General features: G+C 44.0%; 1 protein-coding gene across 2 annotated transcripts in view; it reads left to right on the forward strand.

Annotated features, from left to right (window-relative positions):
* Positions 1-3,244: 3,244 nt before the first annotated feature.
* LOC144819973 (interleukin-15-like) overlaps positions 3,245-19,113 on the forward strand; it is a 140,101-nt gene continuing 124,232 nt past the window's right edge. For both annotated transcript variants that reach the window (XR_013607650.1, XR_013607649.1), the window contains exons 1-2: positions 3,245-3,345; positions 3,455-3,529. The gene's annotated coding sequence lies outside the window, so the exon portion shown is untranslated. The remainder of the gene's footprint in view (positions 3,346-3,454; positions 3,530-19,113) is intronic.

Below are 19,113 nucleotides of genomic sequence, written 5' to 3' on the forward strand. Positions count from 1 at the left end.
ATGCCAAAGCATTGTTAGAAACAATTGAAAAAACTATTTGTGATTTTAAAACCCACACAGTGAATTTAAAAACAACTAAAGTGGCAAGGGATATTAAGAATTTCAACTTCGAAACTGTATATCCTTATTTGAAGGAAGACTTCTTTCAGAATAATAATCCCAGCACACTGAATTTACAATATAGAGGGAGATCGAGAAGGAATTTTATCACGTTCTCCGAATCCTCATCTGACTCAGATCAAGGGCCTACTGGTCAGTACCAATACTACCAGCCTTACCCGACACACTTTCAATATCCCAGAACCCTTCCTTTTTTTGGCAGAGGGCGGGGGGGAAGAGGTTTCAGGGGAGGATGGAGGCCTCCACCACCGCCACCACCCCCAGACCAAGGAATATTCAGAACCAGGCACCGCACATACAACAGTTAAATGCCACACAGGATGAAAGGATAACCAGTGCGAATGAACTGATTCCAATTTATAATCTTTCAAAACACATTTTGACTAAAACGGAGGAGAAAGTGCTCCATAATGGCTTGTCATTTGTCCCTTTGACCCTACAGGACCCCGTTAATACTAAGACTGAAGTTTTACAATTTCTCCGTAAAATCAGACTTAAAACATTCTTTTCCGATATGGATGAGACCTCAGAAGTAAATAACAGTGGTCTCCATAAAAAGTCCTTGTTTTGCCCTGAAAGTGCGACTATGCCAGATGAGATCCGTATGTTTGAAGAACAAGTTCTGAAAGAAGTGGATGAATTTATTTGTAAAAAAGTATACTTCAAGCCTAATTTCTCTAAACAAGAAATGCTAGCGCTCAAAGATTTATCCAACAACCCCCTTACTGTTATTAAACCTGCGGATAAAGGGGGAGGGATTGTCCTGTGGGATGCCAACGAGTATGATAATGAGATCTTGAGGCAACTGCACAATATAGACCATTACCGCCCTATTAAGGAGGATCCAACAGAGAGCCTAAAAGCCCAAATTTTGGAGATTACTACACAAGCTTTAGACGAAGGATATATATGTAAAAAGGAACATACCTTTCTTAATTCAAGTGCACCCAAGATCCCTAACATATATGTCCTGCCTAAAGTGCATAAGGACCTCAATCATCCTCCAGGTCGTCCCATTATTGCCGCTTGTGGTTCCTTGTTGGAGCCACTTGCGAAGTATATCGATGTCTTCTTAAAACCTTTTGTACCAGAGACAGAAGCATACATTAGAGACTCCATGGATTTCATTTCCAAAACAGAGGGTTCAATATTCGAAAGTGACCACCAGTTGTTGGTCACTTTTGATATTGAAAGTTTATACACTAACATTCCTCAAGAGGAAGCCCTACTGATTCTAGACATAGTATTAGACAAAAGGACAAGACCACACACAGTACCAACTAGTTTCATTTCATCTTTGGCCAAAATTTGTTTGAAAAATAGTTTTTTTGCGTTCAAAAAGGATTTATTTTTGCAAATTAAAGGAGTAGCCATGGGCTGTTGCTTTGCCCCGGAAATTGCTAATTTAGTAATGGATATGTTTGAAAGAAATTACATCTTTCAGGAGACAACCCCGTTCAGATCTCATATTATAAAATGGAGTCGGTTTATCAACGACATTTTTTTGATTTGGTCAGGGAGCCTTGAACAACTAGGCTCTTTTCATGATTGGCTTAACAACAGATCCATTGACTTGAAATTTACAATGACCTACAGTCACGATAAAATCAATTTCCTAGATCTGACTGTGATTCATAAAGAAGGAAGACTAGAGGTCAGCTTGTATTCTAAACCAACGGATAGGAACACCGTCCTCCACTTTAATAGTGGACACCCAAGGACCTTGAAAGAGAACTTGCCCTATGGGCAATTTTTACGGATCAGGCGTAATTGCACTAATAAATGTGATTACTTTGAAAATGCCGAAAAGCTACAAATAAAATTGGTGAACAGAGGATATCCCAAGAAATTGGTGAAAACAGCGCTCAAGAGGGCTTGGTTTACACCTCGTGAGACACTGCTGACGCCTAAAGAAAAACAGAACACTGAAAAGATGACTTGTGTTTTGACTTATAGTCCTAGGGCTAATAAGATTAAACAAATCATTTTGAGAAATTGGCGATTAATACAGCAGTTCAATATTCCCAAACCATTATTTGCATTTCGCAAGGCCAAAAATATTCGCCAACATCTGGTCAAGGCAACTAGAACAATACCAGAAAAGGGAAATTTAAGAAGCATGTTGAACCTCCCTCCGTTAGTTGGCCACCATAAATGTAATTGCTGTGTGGTTTGTCCATTTACTAACAATACCAAATATGTGATGATTAATAATCAAAAGCATACACAATTGAGCTTCTCGAATTGCAACACTAAAAACGTGGTGTATTGCATTTCTTGCCCGTGTGGGAAAACATACATAGGGCAGACTACTCAGAATGTTAAAACGAGAGTAGTACAGCACCAGTCTAGAATCAGATGCCAGAACCTGGGAGCTCCATTGGTCCAGCATTACATAGAGGAAGGACACAATGAAAATGATATTAGTTGGTCTGTCTTAATGGTAATTAGAGGTCAGAGTACTACAATGGTGCAGGCAACCCTCAATAGATTGGAAGCCAGAATGATCGAGAAATATGAAACTGCGAGAGGAGGTCTGAATGACCGTGATGAGATGTGGGCACTAATAAAATCTTAAAGTAACTGTGATGTGAATTATGTGACAATCCTGACTTGTTTTTGTCACTTTTTGTCAATTCTAACTATTTGCTGAACCTGTAATTTTCTATTCAGTACGGAGATGACATTTTTTGTATATATATTGTATATATGTTAATGTTTTTCGTATGTATATTTACCACCGAAATTTTATGTTTGTATATTTATGGACACATAATGCTGTTGGGTTCCTTCCATGGTGTGTATATACACTTATGTATTTTTGTGGATTTACAGTCTATCTCTGTGCCCTCTATGTAATTATGTCCTCCGATCCGTTATAAGCTTTTTTCTTGACATCACCAGGTTTTGGCATGTGTACCGGCGCTACAGCAGACATGCGATATTTTCCTTGAAGTCAGGTCCGGTGGTCTCTTTGTTGTGTGGGTTTTAAGTGCCTCAGAGGGCTTTTGTTTGGTGCTTGCCTTCAGAGATAAGGATTCCCTAATGAGTATATTTAGGAGGCTTAGTTTAGGCGCAGTCCCCTTTCGTTGTCCCTGACGGAACACCCCGGTCACGTTCACCACTCCCTTTAGAGGAAGAAGTTGGGCGTGTTTGCCGAGGCAATCCCAACCATGATGGCGGCTCCGTGCGGTGGTGAATAGAGGAGTTAGTCGTTTAGTAGAGGTAAGAAGTGTGGTGACACGCTTGTAATGTTGTGTAGCATGGACGAGTTGTGGAATAGCCAGGTCTGGAAAATAAGCCATAAGGTAATGTTGGTGATATTTCCCCCTAGAGAGTCCGTGAATTGAGAAAAGAAAAAGAGAGTGGGATGCGATTGAATACACTTTTGAAACCAGCTGACTAAAAGGTAGGAGACCCGGACGATTTTTTTTTAAATAGCTTGCGCATTGGAAACACTGACAAGATGTAGATCTCGATATGATGACTAAGGGCTCGTGTATATGTTAACAGGCTTGTACGCATTGCCTTACAGAAGTTATTGGTGGTCCTTTAATTGGCCCGTTTTTCCTGCAGCTGCCGGATTGAAATTCCCTTGTAAGTGGCAATAACTGAGGTATAAGAAGTACATATGTTGTGCATGCAGTATTTTGGGTAGGGAGTTTCACTTATGTTGGTTTTTCTTCACCATGTGGGCTGTTTCCCCACCAGATGCATGTGGAATTGGTGATTCGGTCTCTTCTGTTGTTTTGTTTTGTGAATCACGGGGGGAGCAGATGTTTCATTTCCTCTTTCCTTTCACCCTGGTTCGGTTTGGGTCTTTTGATGCACCTTGAATGTCTCACTACTTTTTGTTCACGTTGGTTGCTGACTACGGATCGTGAGCACAGGGTTAGAGGGCACAGAGTACTTGATTGGATCTCCATATTTAGTTTTTTATATTGTACTATATGTACTTTTAGGTTCTTTATCGCCCTGTCCTGAAGAGGCCTGATTTTCTGGAAGGCCGAAACGTGACCGCGTCGACACTTTCCAAATGGAGGAGTCCTTGTATTGTAATTGATTTGGAAATTAATGCCCTGTGACACCTTTTTTTGATTTAGGTTCTATGAATTTGCGTATTGAACCATTGGTGTCTGACTACCTCTTAGTGCACCACCCAGAGTTAATGGGAGGGCACTCAGCCTTCGTTGCAATATTTTTTAGGGTGAAAAAAGAAAAAGTTTGCATTTTTTGTCATTTTGTATTTTTGTCATAAGTGTTTATGTTGTTAAATGTTGTATATAGGTGTGTATATAGGTATGTACATAGTGATATATGGTGTATAAAGAGTTCATAAAAAATATTTTTGTTTGTTAAAAAAGAAAATAAGAATTGAGATAGAAAGATTTAATGTTGATTACAAAAAATAAAATATGTAATCATGTTCCCTTGTGTGAGTGGTGATGTCTAGAATGTCGGATTAATTCCACACTGAACTTATGACATAGAAGTAGGCGAATTGATTGTCTCCTATTTCGAAAAAACAGTGTAGATTGGTTCCTCCTTTTTCCATTTTTTCTTGTTTCTTGCTAAAATCGAATTGATGGCCTTTGAGAATTTGCTCATGGACTGGGCCAAATGCCCAGTCCACGAGCCATTCGCAGCAAAGACCATCCCCAAGTATGGGAAATTATAAGTGGAAGTAAGTCTGTTGCCCCCTACCAGTATGGAGTTAAGCTGACATTTCCCTGGACCACATGACATAATAAATGATTTATTAAAATTCATCCGTAAATCCAGTCCATCCATGTGTTCTGTGAAACTTTTCACTAGAATGCGCAAAGAATTTAGGGTGTGGCCCATTAGGACCGCATCGTCTGCATAGAGGAGTACGGGTAATGTTTTGCCATTTATTATGGGAACGTCAGGGGTAGACTTCTCCAAGTGGTTGCTCAGACCATTAATATAGATAATAAAGAGCAGGGGTGCTAAAACGCACCCCTGTCTTACTCCCCTTCCTATCTTAATTGGTCCTGATAGTTCTCTTCCCATTCCTATCCTCACTCGTGCTTTAAGGTCAGTGTGTATGAATGCTAAGAAATGGACCAATAATTGGTCCAAACCATAACTCAATAGAATAGACCAAAGTTTGGACCTGTTAACTAAATCAAAAGCGAATGACAGGTCCATAAACGCTAAATAAATAGGGACAGAATGGGCAATGTTATATTTATCAATGACCAATTTGAGGTTTAAACATTGTTCAACTGTGCCGACCCTACGTCTAAAACCCAATTGACACAGGGATAAAATGCTGCTTTCCTCTGTCCAATCTAAGATCCTGTTGTAGATGACACGGCCCAAAATCTTTAAGGTGTTATCAAGTAAAGAGATCGGTCTGTAATTAACAGGGTCCGATCTATCGCCCTTTTTATATATTGGGACGATTACACTAGTTCCCCATGTTTCAGGCAAAGATGCTTGGGGTAAGCTATTAAAAACATTCACAAAGATTGGGGCCCATAATTCGGGTTTCCATTTTATAATATCTATGGGTAACCCATCTGGACCTGGGGCCTTGTTGCCAAGGCTCTGTGCAATTGCCTCTTCTACCTCCACCAAAGTTATCTGTAGGTTACCAGTCTGTTCCTGCACATAGTGATTCGAACTATGTGGTGGTGAAGCATAGATTTTGGAGAAATGGTTTTCCCAGGAACTACTAGCAACAGTGCAGCTGATTGGTGTTAGCTGTTGGTCCATATTTCACAGATCTCTTACAGCGGACCAAAATAAATTACCAGACTTTCCAGCTTCTATCTCTGCAAGGGCTTCCCATCGTTCTCCTAGAAGAATGCCCTTCCGCTCATTTATTGTTGTTTTATAAGCTTTCCTTGCTGCACTAACATTTGCCCTACTTCTAGGTATAGCTGTTAGGGCCTTGCGCAGTCTCCTATTTGCTTCAGAGCAGTTGTGGTCAAACCATCTTGGGTCTTTTGGACCCTGGGATCATGGCACTGATAAAAATGATCTAATCACGGTACATATTTTAGTAAAATCTTGAATTACATTAGGGCCTCGAGTTGTTATAAATAGACAGGAATTAATTGGTGTCTGATGCCCTGTTAATAGGGACTTAGTTATTTCCCCACTATCTATCCCTTTCCACTTTAGTTTCAGTTTATCTGTTGAGGGGGTTATATCCCTCGCCCCTTGTATAGTAGCATACACAGGCCGTTGAGCTAATCTTAGGGTCACTGTCAAGGGATTGTGGTCCCCGAAGTCTGTTATTATGACCTCTGTAGCCAATATACGGTCCGCCAGGCAGGCAGAAACAAAAATAAAATCGATAGTTGAAACACTATCTCTGCTTCTATGTGTTGGTGTCAGCTGAGTTGTGGGCCTAGATCCATTGCATTACTAAAAATGTGTTCGCTAAGAAAGGATCTCAGTTCTAATCCCCTCCGAACAGCTGGATCTGCCTGACGTGCACCTATATTTTGAATGTCTTTTGGGAGCTTAGCATTAAAATCCCCCTCCAAAATAATCCCCATGCCCTCACCTGAGCCCTGAGTTTCCTCCAATTTGGAAATAAATTAAAAAAGCGCTATAAAATTCTTGTTTGGGGTAGAATAGAAATCATTGTTATGAAAATGTATTAAATAAAAAGGGACTTGACGCTTATATTCAATTACTTGTATGTTGGGATTGTTGGTATTTTATAACCTTAATACTCCCACCGGCTGCTATACTGATCCCAATAAGTAAGCCCCATACTGCCCGACCAAAATTTGACCTGGTAGCCACTATACTATGGCAGTGGAACCCTTCTAAATGCAAATCATAGGTGCCCATGTTTCCTGAAGCATTATTATATCCTGCGAGGAAAGTAGGCGTAACCATTCATTATCCACTAGCCTTGGCTCAAGACCGGCAACGTTCCAACTAAGGATTCTAAGGTCAGAACCATTATTACTTGGGATATTATTCTGAGGTACCTTAGCTGTTGACCCACCGCTGGTTTTATGAAGGCTAGTGCCAACCTTTGCCTGCCTCTGGAGATCAGTGGGGATCGTTAGTAACTGTGTGTTACAAGTCCCCTGAAGGTCTTGCTCCTTACTAAGTGCCGGTGAGTGGGGACATGAGGGGGCTAATAATACATTATCATTTATCATCCTATCTAACAGTCAGTCTTGTGAGTCTAGATTCGAAAGAGCTGTTTCAAACCGATTTGATGTTGGTACATTATACTCATACCTCCCTTGGTTGGGGGCGCCAGTTGGTTGTTGGCATCTAATAGTAGGTAGAAATGGTTGAGACCGATAGGAAAAACCTAAGGGTAAAATGTGTATCCCTTCTCTATTCATGTGCCTTGTTCCCGCTCTCTCCAAGATGTTATGTACTATTCCTTTTGAGGCAAAGTTTAATATTATGCAATCACCTCTGCTAGATTTAGTTAGTCTGCCTATCCATGGGACCCTTCTTACCATTTTGAATTCCTGAAACAGACAGCTCCCCAATCCCGTCTTAGTGTCCAGTAGATGGAGCGCCCTATTTCTTAAAGAGCTCCAGTGTTCCACTGTATTAGGAGCTAGGGGTGGTACATTGGAGAGGACAATAACATAGGATGTGCATTCGGGAGGTAGGTTCAAATAATCATTGATGTAAGTAGTTTGTACAATGTTTAAGCTGTCCTTATTCCGGTCCCATTGTTATTGTTATTCCCCCTCCCTAGTGTTTCCCTCCTTTGATTTCGATTGCACAATGATAAACATCCCCTGTTAGTATCTAATATGGGGGCATGTGTGCTCGTTCTAATAGGATCACTATTTACAGTAGCTGGTTGGCTGGAGGTAGGTGCCAGGCATGTACGAGATCCCCCCCTTTTTTTTTTTTTTTTAATATATTTTTATTGCAGAATTAAGAACAAGGCCACATCTTTAGCCAATCAGTACACTTGCAGCATCACAATCTTAAAAGTTACAGTTATATCGTACACAGCCATTCGGCCCACATCCCGGAGGCTGGGCGGCGCTGCAGGATTACCTTTCTCAGTAGGATGCTTCCGTGTCCTCCTTTCCCAATTATTCGACCAACATCACTTTTCAGTTTCTGCTTTTACCCCCCCTAAACCTCCCCCCCCCCTTGTACGAGATCCCCCTTGAGCTATCAAAGTTCCATTAGATGTCAGGCTAGGCTGGGTAGGTAATTCCTGTTCAATATTGTCGAGTCTAATATTAATATCAACGAGTTTGTTTAGCAATGGATTTAACAATGCTCCAAGTTTATCTACTAGTTTAGATAGGAACAGGTCTTCTAGGTCTTCTGGGGCAGTTTGGGGCTGCTTACAGCGGCAATGGCACCCAGTGATGCAGGGATCAGAGGGGCAAATGTCATTAACCGCCTCAATTGGGTCCCTCTTCCCATTAGTACTTTTAGTTTAGGCTACTTTGTTGGTCTGTTGGGTTGAGGCAGGTAGGTCCCTTGCTTTCCGTTTCCGGCTTGTGGCTTGTGCTGTGTTCCCCCCCCTGTGTTTGTCGTGTGGATCGTGTAGATCGTGTAACGATTTGGGGTGGCGGTGGAGATGGTGGGGGGACCATACCTATATCTACATCTATGGTTATAATGGGTGAATCCGCAACTACCAAATCAAGCTCAGGGGGTCCAGTGGCTCGATGGAGAGAATTAACCAAGCTACTTTCAACTGATTTGGGGGAATTAAAAGAAGGGCCACTTATTGATGTTTCAATAGGAACAGGGTCAGTGAAAGTCTTTTCTGTGTAAGCTCAATCTCAGAAGGGCCACTTATTGAAGTTTCAATAGGAACAGGGTCAGTGAAAGTCTTTTCTGTGTAAGCTCAATCTCCTGGTTTAACAAGCATTGGAAATGCAATAGGTCTCGCAATAGAATAGTTAGACATTTTTCTTTTTGCAAATGGAAGAGTGGCGTTGCGTGGATGAGTGGCGTTGCGTGGATGAGTGGCGTTGCGTGGATGAGTGGCGTGTGTGAGTGGCGTTGCGTGTGTGAGTGGCGTAGCGTGTGTGAGTGGCGTAGCGTGTGTGAGTGGCGTAGCGTGTGTGAGTGGCGTTGCGTGTGTGAGTGGCGTTGCGTGTGTGAAGGATTGGTAGTGCGGGCACTGCTGCTTGGGGTATCTGCGAGATTTGTGTAAGTAAATGGAGAGGGGGGAGAGAGTTGTAAGAGAGAGTGAAAGAGGCAGAATCGTTGAGAGGAAAAGAAAGTGCGAATCTGTAAGCTGAGAGATGTGGCATAACAGAAGGATTGGTAGTGCGGGCACTGCTGCTTGGGGTATCTGCGAGATTTGTGTAAGTAAATGGAGAGGGGGGAGAGAGTTGGAAGAGAGAGTGAAAGAGGCAGAAACGTGGAGAGTAAAAGAAAGAGCGAAGGAATATGTAAGCTGAGAGATGTGGCATAACAGAAGGATTGGTAGTGCGGGCACTGCTGCTTGGGGTATCTGCGAGATTTGTGTAAGTAAATGGAGAGGGGGAGAGAGTTGGAAGAGAGTGAAAGAGGCAGAAACGTGGAGAGTAAAAGAAAGAGCGAAGGAATCTGTAAGCTGAGAGATGTGGCATAACAGAAGGATTGGTAGTGCGGGCACTGCTGCTTGGGGTATCTGCGAGATTTGTGTAAGTAAATGGAGAGGGGGGAGAGAGTTGGAAGAGAGAGTGAAAGAGGCAGAAACGTGGAGAGTAAAAGAAAGAGCGAAGGAATATGTAAGCTGAGAGATGTGGCATAACAGAAGGATTGGTAGTGCGGGCACTGCTGCTTAGGGTTTCTGCGAGATTTGTGTAAGTAAATGGAAAGGGGGGAGAGAGTTGGAAGAGAGAGTGAAAGAGGCAGAAACGTGGAGAGTAAAAGAAAGAGCGAAGGAATATGTAAGCTGAGAGATGTGGCATAACAGAAGGATTGGTAGTGCGGGCACTGCTGCTTGGGGTATCTGCGAGATTTGTGTAAGTAAATGGAGAGGGGGGAGAGAGTTGGAAGAGAGAGTGAGGCAGAAACGTGGAGAGTAAAAGAAAGAGCGAAGGAATATGTAAGCTGAGAGATGTGGCATAACAGAAGGATTGGTAGTGCGGGCACTGCTGCTTGGGATATCTGCGAGATTTGTGTAAGTAAATGGAGAGGGGGGAGAGAGTTGGAAGAGAGAGTGAAAGAGGCAGAAACGTGGAGAGTAAAAGAAAGAGCGAAGGAATATGTAAGCTGAGAGATGTGGCATAACAGAAGGATTGGTAGTGCGGGCACTGCTGCTTAGGGTTTCTGCGAGATTTGTGTAAGTAAATGGAGAGGGGGGAGAGAGTTGGAAGAGAGAGTGAAAGAGGCAGAAACGTGGAGAGTAAAAGAAAGAGCGAAGGAATATGTAAGCTGAGAGATGTGGCATAACAGAAGGATTGGTAGTGAGGCAGCTTGGGGTATCTGCGAGATTTGTGTAAGTAAATGGAGAGGGGGGAGAGAGTTGGAAGAGAGAGTGAAAGAGGCAGAAACGTGGAGAGTAAAAGAAAGAGCGAAGGAATCTGTAAGCTAAGAGATGTGGCATAACAGAAGGATTGGTAGTGCGGGCACTGCTGCTTGGGGTATCTGCGAGATTTGTGTAAGTAAATGGAGAGGGGGGAGAGAGTTGGAAGAGAGAGTGAAAGAGGCAGAAACGTGGAGAGTAAAAGAAAGAGCGAAGGAATATGTAAGCTGAGAGATGTGGCATAACAGAAGGATTGGTAGTGCGGGCACTGCTGCTTAGGGTTTCTGCGAGATTTGTGTAAGTAAATGGAGAGGGGGAGAGAGTTGGAAGAGAGAGTGAAAGAGGCTGGGACTGGCTGTATGTGGTATATAGGGGAATTGTGGTGTGTAAGGGAATTGTGTTGTGGAGTGCAATGATCTGGTCACTTGTGGTCAATGCGATAATAACTGTATAAAAGACAGCTGCAGCGTGGGAGAAAGGCAGCATTTCACAGATGCCTGTGTGTATTATATACATCTGGGCAACAGGGAAAAACAAGGCTGAATCACCACTCAATCAATAATGCAATAGCTCTGCCGCTGCATTGTCCCCTTCAGACTCCTGAGGAAATCCTGGGGCAGGTTGAATCCCCGGTAGGGCTCTGGGCATCAGCCACATCACGCAGCCTAGTGTGGATTTCCCCCACAGGATTCTGGTATTGGGGCTGGGGGACTGCAAAACTGGTTGTCCATCTGCTGAGAGAACTACAATGTCCAAGGACAGACGGCACAGTCAGGGAAGGAATGCAAAGAATTCACAGGAAGAGGAACTAGGAAAGGCGGTGGGAGAGAGAAAAGGAAGATGGGGGGGGAGGAAGAGGACAAGAGAGAAAGGAGCAGAAGAGGCGAAGAGGAGAAGCATTAGGGAGAGGAAGGTGGGCAAGAGGAGGAAGAGGAAAGGAGAGAAAGGAAGAGAAGAGGGGAGCAGCGAAAGTGAAATGGGGGAAGGAAGAATTAGAGCAGGAATGGGGAGAGGGGGTGAGTGAGTGCTGGAGCATAGACAGAATGAGAACAGAAGTAGATATTACTAGAGTGGGGGGTGAAAGGCGGTGGAGAGCAAGAGATCACGGTAGTAATGAATGAGTAAAGAAAGGACGGGCGGAGAGAGCTGCAATAAATGCAAGCAAGAAAGAAAGTGGGGCAGATGCAGGGTACGGATCTGGGACAGGCAGGAGACTGCAAAGTCTGAGAAGAAAAGAGAAGTGTGGAGAGAAAAAAATTGTACACGCCAACGTGATGTGTAATTGTAAAGCACATGTCCCCCCTTTGTGGTATCTTGGTGCTTAAAATATAGGTGTTCAATGAAACATAAGGTTGATTAAAAAAAAGGAACATTGAGGTATAAGAATTAAAGAGTCAGGGATCTGAATAAGACGTGAATCTGTGGCACTGGGAAAAACATTCCTGAGTTTGAAAATTAGGCCACTGAGCCATCAGACATCGGGAAAGATATACACAGAAGCGAGACAGGAAGAAGAGACCATCAAACGCATGTCACTGAGAGACTACCATCACAAAACTCCTCAAGCAAGGACACATGAGGTCACTTACGAGCGCCGAGATGGACTGCGGAGACTGGCACTCAGTGAAAATTGTCCTGCTTTCTGCTGCATGACCACTAGTCACAATCTCACACCGTGTAGACTCCACAGCAACGAAAACAAGCCAGAAACTAGAAAGATATTTGTAAAGACAATGTGTGCATTGCAAACATGTAATTTGCATAAAGCACACCACACAGCAGTTTTTTTTCTGAGCACTGTGTACTGCAGACCCCTTGAAGAAAGCCCCGGGCATTGAAGAACGCACAGGGCAAATGTGCCCTGTCAAGCGCAAGCCTTTAACTCTGCCCTGGCTAAGCAGAGTCGGGTAGGTACCGCAGAGAGGGAGCACCGTCAATGAATGGCGAGTGTCGCCCTGCTCGGATGCCACCAGCAGTGAACCGGGTGCAAGCAGCGGTAAACCGGTAGCTTACAGTGGCTTACTTATCTTATCTTCGTCTATGCTGGGGTGAGACCTTAAAAGCAGAGGTAATTAAAGAGCGAAAGATGGGTAGCTGCAAGCAGGAACGGCGTGAAGAGAAGTTGTGTGATGATGCAACATGCATAAGGCGGGCAGGGGAGGGGGTGGGTAGCTGCAAGCAGGAACGGCGTGAAGAGAAGTTGTGTGATGATGCAACATGCACAAGGCGGGCAGGGGAGGGGGCGGAGCGGGGAGAGCGGCATGTGGGTGTTAAGAAGCAAAAGGCGGGCAGGGGAGGGGGTGGGTAGCTGCAAGCAGGAACGGCGTGAAGAGAAGTTGTGTGATGATGCAACATGCACAAGGCGGGCAGGGGAGGGGGCGGAGCGGGGAGAGCGGCATGTGGGTGTTAAGAAGCCGGGCCTTTGAAGTGAAGCTAAGCTTCACTTCAAAAGGTGTCGGAGGAATGCGGCTGAGGGAACAGACGGCGATTGCGGCTGTGCACGCGCTTTTAAGCTCAATGCACATGCGCATTGAGCTTAAAAGTCACGGGCACTGCAAGGAATCGCCACGATTCCTTGCTTCTTAGTTAAAGGTTGTTTAAGCCGCAATAGGCTCGCAAGCTCGATGCGCATGCGCATCGACAGGCGAGACCTAAAAATGATTCCGCCCATACAAACAAAATGCATCAAGGGGTCCCACAGCCCCATTACCCCCGACCCCGCTACGAGTGCTCATTGTGCAGGGAAAGGTTTAGCACAGATACTACAATTATATATAAACTTGTGTCAAATAACAAATAAATACATCAAATAACTGGCCGTTTTAAAGGGAATAAGTCCAAAGTGCTGTTGCGAAGGTGGCCCTGCCCTGCCTTATCCTGCCTCAGACGGCCCGCCCTTTGCACGGGCTTAGCCCGGCGCGTCCCGCGACACGGGGGCTCCCGCTGGTTTTAATGCACCTCCGGGCAGGGAACAGGTGTGTGCGACATCCTGCCACAGGGGACGCTGGGTGTTGTGCCCCCCCCTCACAGCGGCCGCGCCGAGATTGCAAAGGCTGCGGCGGCAGGGGGAGACTGGCGTCAGGGGCAGGAAGGGAATCAAGGAGCCAAAGTTACCACCACGAGTTCAGGTATGTCCACAAGTTTATGATAGAGCCCCCACTTAATCTCCCTGCCTAACAAAAATGAATGTGCCCTAGAATATAACTTGTGTGCATGTAAAGCACTCTAATACCTTCGGGTCAATTTTGTACTATACATTGAAAACTGCATAAATAGAAAAAAACTGCAAAAGAAAGGGAGCCAGAGACTGCTCAAACCAAGCAAATCTATTACAGAGGTGGCTGTTAACTTTTCCATGGTGCTCTTTATTTTATGCCACAATAACTCTAAAGTTGGCTGTTGGGGCCCTTCCATCTAAAGACCACTGTCAGCCTTCCAGCCAACAATAACTGTGATACAAGTCTACCTGGTGAGGATGATATTAGACATCGACCCTCATTGTTTACCGCCTGCAGCAGTACCAGGAAAGGATCAAGTGGAAGCTGTATGCTGGTAATCTCTATAATTTTCTTCACTACTCCTGATTCAGTCAAGGGCTACTGGAATGTGAAGAATGAGTTGTGTCTCGTTCGCAGTGATATATTTAGAGGTGCTTGGATGATTCGCCTATGGGTCTGAGGCACAGAATCATTAACTTGGGTTACGAAGGACATGTGGTAAGCAATCACACTAAACATAGTTTAAGGGAAGTATATTCAGGGCCTTATCTGGATTGTCAAGTAGAGGATTGGTTAAAGGCTGTTGTGTTGGTTGTGTACAAAGAATGACAACAGTAAAACAATTCATGCAGCGCCACTGTCTCCTGTAGCAATCATCCCAACTGAACCCTGGGGGATGCTCAGACTTGATATTATGGGACCTTTTGAGTTGTTACAATCTGGAGAGAGGTATGATGTCAGTGGCGGCCGGTAAGTACAGCTAAGAGGAGGCGGCACACACAAAAACAAACATACACACTCACTTACGCCCATTCATTGGCGTGCAGAAAAGTGCACTTGCATCCATTCACAACACTCACTCACAAATACATTAACACACATACACAAGTCAATAAAAAAACAGCACTTACGTGCAGCAGCTCTCAGGGAGAGAAGTCTGGGAGGTGCCAGGAGGGTTGAGACTGCTGCCTCCCCTTATTGTCTGAGGTCAGCCAATGAGGGGAGGCATCAGTCCCTACCTCGTCACAGAGTAGGATGGGGTCAGAGAGACTGCTGACCCCACATACTCTGTGACGAGGTGTCAGTGATATACTCTCGGCCCTGGGCACTTCAGGGCTTAAAACTGAAGTGCCCAGGTACAAGGCCATCACTAATACTTCCCCTCGTCATGAGGGGGAGGTCCTCAAGGACCTTTGCTGAGCTAAGGAGGCCACACCCACAGGAGCCTGTAACATCCTCAGCCCAGCAAAGTTCAGCTCAGACAGCCAGAGCCTGTTCATTGGGCGCATATCTAGCTCCTGGCTGCCTGATCTGAAAACAAAAGGTGCCTGTCAGACTGACCTTTGCTCAGCCTGACAGACAATCTTTATGTCCAAAAGGTGTGGGGCATGGCCCCTCTGCCTTTATGGATGGGCCGCTGCTGTGTGTTTTATTACTAGTGGATTATGCAACTAAATGGGTTTTGGCAAAATATGTGAATATGATCAATACCCACACAGTTATTGAATTCCTGATGATGAATTTGCATGTGAAAGAACTCGAAAGGTCTTAATAACTGATAACAGAGTGCAGTTTGTACACTCAGAGATGAATGATTTCCTAAAGAGTCTCTCGATTGAAAATCAAAAACTGCTCTCTATTCACCACAAGCTATTGATTTTGTAGAATGCATGAAGAGGGATGTTAAATCTTGAGCACAGTGGGCTTTTGATATTCGCATTTCACTTAAAGCAGTCCTAAGGGAGTCTTGATCTTGCCTCTATGGGAGAGTCACAATGCTCCCAATTTGGTGACTTCAAAGTCTTTCTTTAAGCTGAAGGGAAGGATTCTTTACTCTATGTGCAATCCTTCATGGTTGAGAAGTGGTTGTACAAGGATATTTGGAAATTGGGCAATGGATGATCAGAATGTTGTTACTAGAAGGGAAAGGTTTCGGAAGAATTATAAGGTCTGTTTTGGCAATGGATGATCAAAGTGCTGTCACAAGAAGGGAAAGGTTACAGAAGAATTATAAGGTCTGTTTTGTGAAGGAGAGACGGTTGGATGATGGGGAGTGATGTTTGGGAGAGGAAACCTGGGTATGTGAAGAAGGGGAGGTCCACATTTGTTAGGCCTTTGAAAATTAAAGAAGTGAGGAAGAATGTGGTTGTGTTGGACACAGGTAATGTTTGGAGTATGTCTCACATTGTCAGAGCTGATTCAGAATCTCAGTGTAGTGGAAGAATAAAACCATCTGCCCTAAGTATGGGTGAATTTTGCGAATTCGCAGTAGGCGAATTCACGCGAAAGCGTACTTGCGGTCCGCAAAATACGCAAACTTTCGTGAGATTGCGGATTTTTTTTATTTTTGCGTGTTCGCAGGATTTTTTTCCAGCGCGGCTACCGCGAAGTTACCCATGCGGTCGTACATGGGCACGGCCATCTTGTTTTCACTGTTCGCGTGGCGTATTTCCATTTCCGGGTGCTAGTTGCATGCTCGCGTTGTGCATTTCCTACTTCCGGGGCGCAATTGAGTGTTCGCTTCCGTTTTTGCGTGCTCGCGGGGAAAATATCGCGCAAACTAACCCACGTAGTTGCGATGGTTCTGGGCATGCCTTTTCTATCCTGTTTCAATCTTTGTAATCCTTTGTGGGAACTTTTTTAAAATCTTTTTTACTCATTATCTATCTATTTTTGTACATCAATATTTTGTGTTTTTTTCAACTTTTTGTTACTTTAATAACTACTTTTTTTTTTAGCTCTCCCTTTTCTTTTCTTTACTTTTTTTTCCTATTCTTTCCTATTTTTCCTTACTTTGACCCAGGACCATGGCAAAGGGAGCCGGCAAGTCGAAGGGGAAGAGTCCCGCACCCTGTAGCCGGCTCCCTTGCGGGAGGTTAAGGGGGAATCATTAAGTTCCAGGGAGATCTTCAGCGCGGTGGAGGTGGCCGCACTGGTCTGCTTTGTGCAGCTCCACCTTCCCAAGACCATCGCAGCAGGCGGCAGGCCCGGTACCGGGTACGGCCTCCGGGAGCGTCGCCAGCTATGGGGTAAGGTGTGCTGGGCCATGTATCGGGAGTCTGGGGTCCGGCGCACTTATAACCTAGTGACGCACCGGTGGTCCGACATCCTGGACCCGGAACAAGACCTGCTCGACCTGCTTGGCGTCCAGATCCCTGGGCTTGGTGAGTACTAGTAGCTATTTAATAACTACTTTGTTTTCTTCTGCTCTGTGTTATATTGCAAATATATTTTTATTCCGAAGAGCAAGAATGCTGCCGATTACATTGCAGGTAAATTATGTTTCAAAAGCTTAAGTGATTGCAGGTGCTCGCCTGCTCAGTCAGTGGCGGTGCTACTATGCTTACTTGTTTTCAATTTTGTGCTCATTTGGCTTGAGTGATTATGTATGAGTGTACTTTACAGAACTGCGTATTGGTAGAGAGACTAGAGACTCAAGTCCATTCTTTCCTGTGTACTCCTGGCACTAAGAAGAGATAGTGGTGGTGGATTGATAGGTTGAGTATATTATGACTTGTTGTTTAGTAGGAAATTTTTTAGTGGTCTGCAATCATGACGGACTGTGTCTGTCACTTCGCGTGCTGCTGAGTGCTGCCAGTCCTCCTAGTAGAACCTTTTTGTAGTTGGTTTAGTGAGTTACATAACTTTCGAAGTAGACGGTCTGGGAATCCAGCAATATTAATATCCTAGTAGACCACATCAGATAGGTCAATACATTTAGTGCATTTTTTGTTTATTTCCCCGAAATAATTTGTTATTGTTTTTTTGAAATGTTTGATTTTGTTGACAACAATCATCCATGTTTGTGTCTTTCTTTCATGTATATCAGGTCCTCCCAGGGACAAGAGGACAGAGGTGGCGGTGGCGGCGCCGGAGGAGCAGGAAGGCCAGGATCGGTCCGCCGAGGGCTCTTCTGCTGGCCCCAGTAGGTTTTCCTGTTAATATTAATAATTATACTTCCCTAACTTTTACAGCACCTATTTAATCCAAACGTTCATCATAATTCTACTTTTTCCTAAATCGTCTTTGATCTTATTGTAGACTGTTTCTAAATTCTTATCCTGCCTCTACTATGACTCTCTGTGCTACTACTATTATTATTATTAGTCTGTCTGTGTAGCTAGCTAAGCTTGCACAGTTGGCAAAAGGTGTTAAACAAAACTCCTATTCAGCAATAGCTCTAGGCACTGAGTGTAGTCCTCTGGGTACTCCATAATGTCTATTGAAGTCTTCTTAATGTAAATGCTTTGACAATTCCCAACAATAAAATGTCAATGGCCAACAATAATAAGATACTAGTTTACTTTTTGATTGGATAGGAGGACATACTACTACTGTTGCAGGGACTATTTTGCACATACAGAACTATGGACAAGAAATAGGGCATTGGTGATAATATAGGCGCAGTTAGACTTTCCACATACCAGGCTCAGTCATAACAGAAGTTGAACCCCCAATCTCCTTACTGACTGTCTAGTGTGTCAGAGTCATTATTTAGCTCCCGAATGCAGCGATGATCTCCAATGATTATACAACCCAGAACATAGGACTACGAAGTCAGAGTCCCGACCTCTCAGAGTCACGGAATCATGCTTGCAAATTGCAAACCCTTTCGCTCACTCACTCATGACCAAAAACCACAGAGTCTATGTAATTTTAAAGCTTTATTAAAAGTAAAACAACTAGCTCTGTGTGTACTCTGTATATTCATTTTCAATTGTGCATTATATAAAAACATTTATTAAAATCAACTTCATAGAAGAGAAACGGTGAACTCATGAAAACTGAACAGTGGCTGATTTACACATTAATTGTGGGAGACCCCTCACCTGGTTGGAACTTAAAGTACTGGTGGTGATGATGATGAGTAACATATTGCTCTTGTTCGTAGAAGGGAATCTTCTGTCTGTTATGAGAAAAATGGTGCGAGTTAAAAAGCAAGCCTTCATCAGTTGTGCCAAAAAATCTAGCATGATATGGCTAAGCATAAATAAAAACACCCTCCCCTTCCGAAAGGGGGATTTTTAGTTTAGACTAGAGAGTCACAAATAATTAAATTTGTTTAAGTAGTAACATTTCTTTTCGTTCCTAGACAAAAAAGGGAGTGGTGTATTTGGCATCTAAAAATATGAAATGTATTTTCTAGGCGGAACACCATCGGCACAGCCCACCACCAGTGGGGGCCAGCGCGGAGGTGGTCACTCCAGGGGCGGATGCGGTGCCACCAGTGCCAGCAGGAACTGCTGCTGTGGGGGATAGCTCGGTAGTGGCGGGCAGTGGTAAACTATTATATTCCTTACTTATTGAGATTGCAGAGTAGGCTCG

The sequence above is a fragment of the Lissotriton helveticus genome, chromosome 2_1 (assembly GCF_964261635.1).
Source record: "Lissotriton helveticus chromosome 2_1, aLisHel1.1, whole genome shotgun sequence".
Classification (NCBI taxonomy): Eukaryota; Metazoa; Chordata; class Amphibia; order Caudata; family Salamandridae; genus Lissotriton; species Lissotriton helveticus.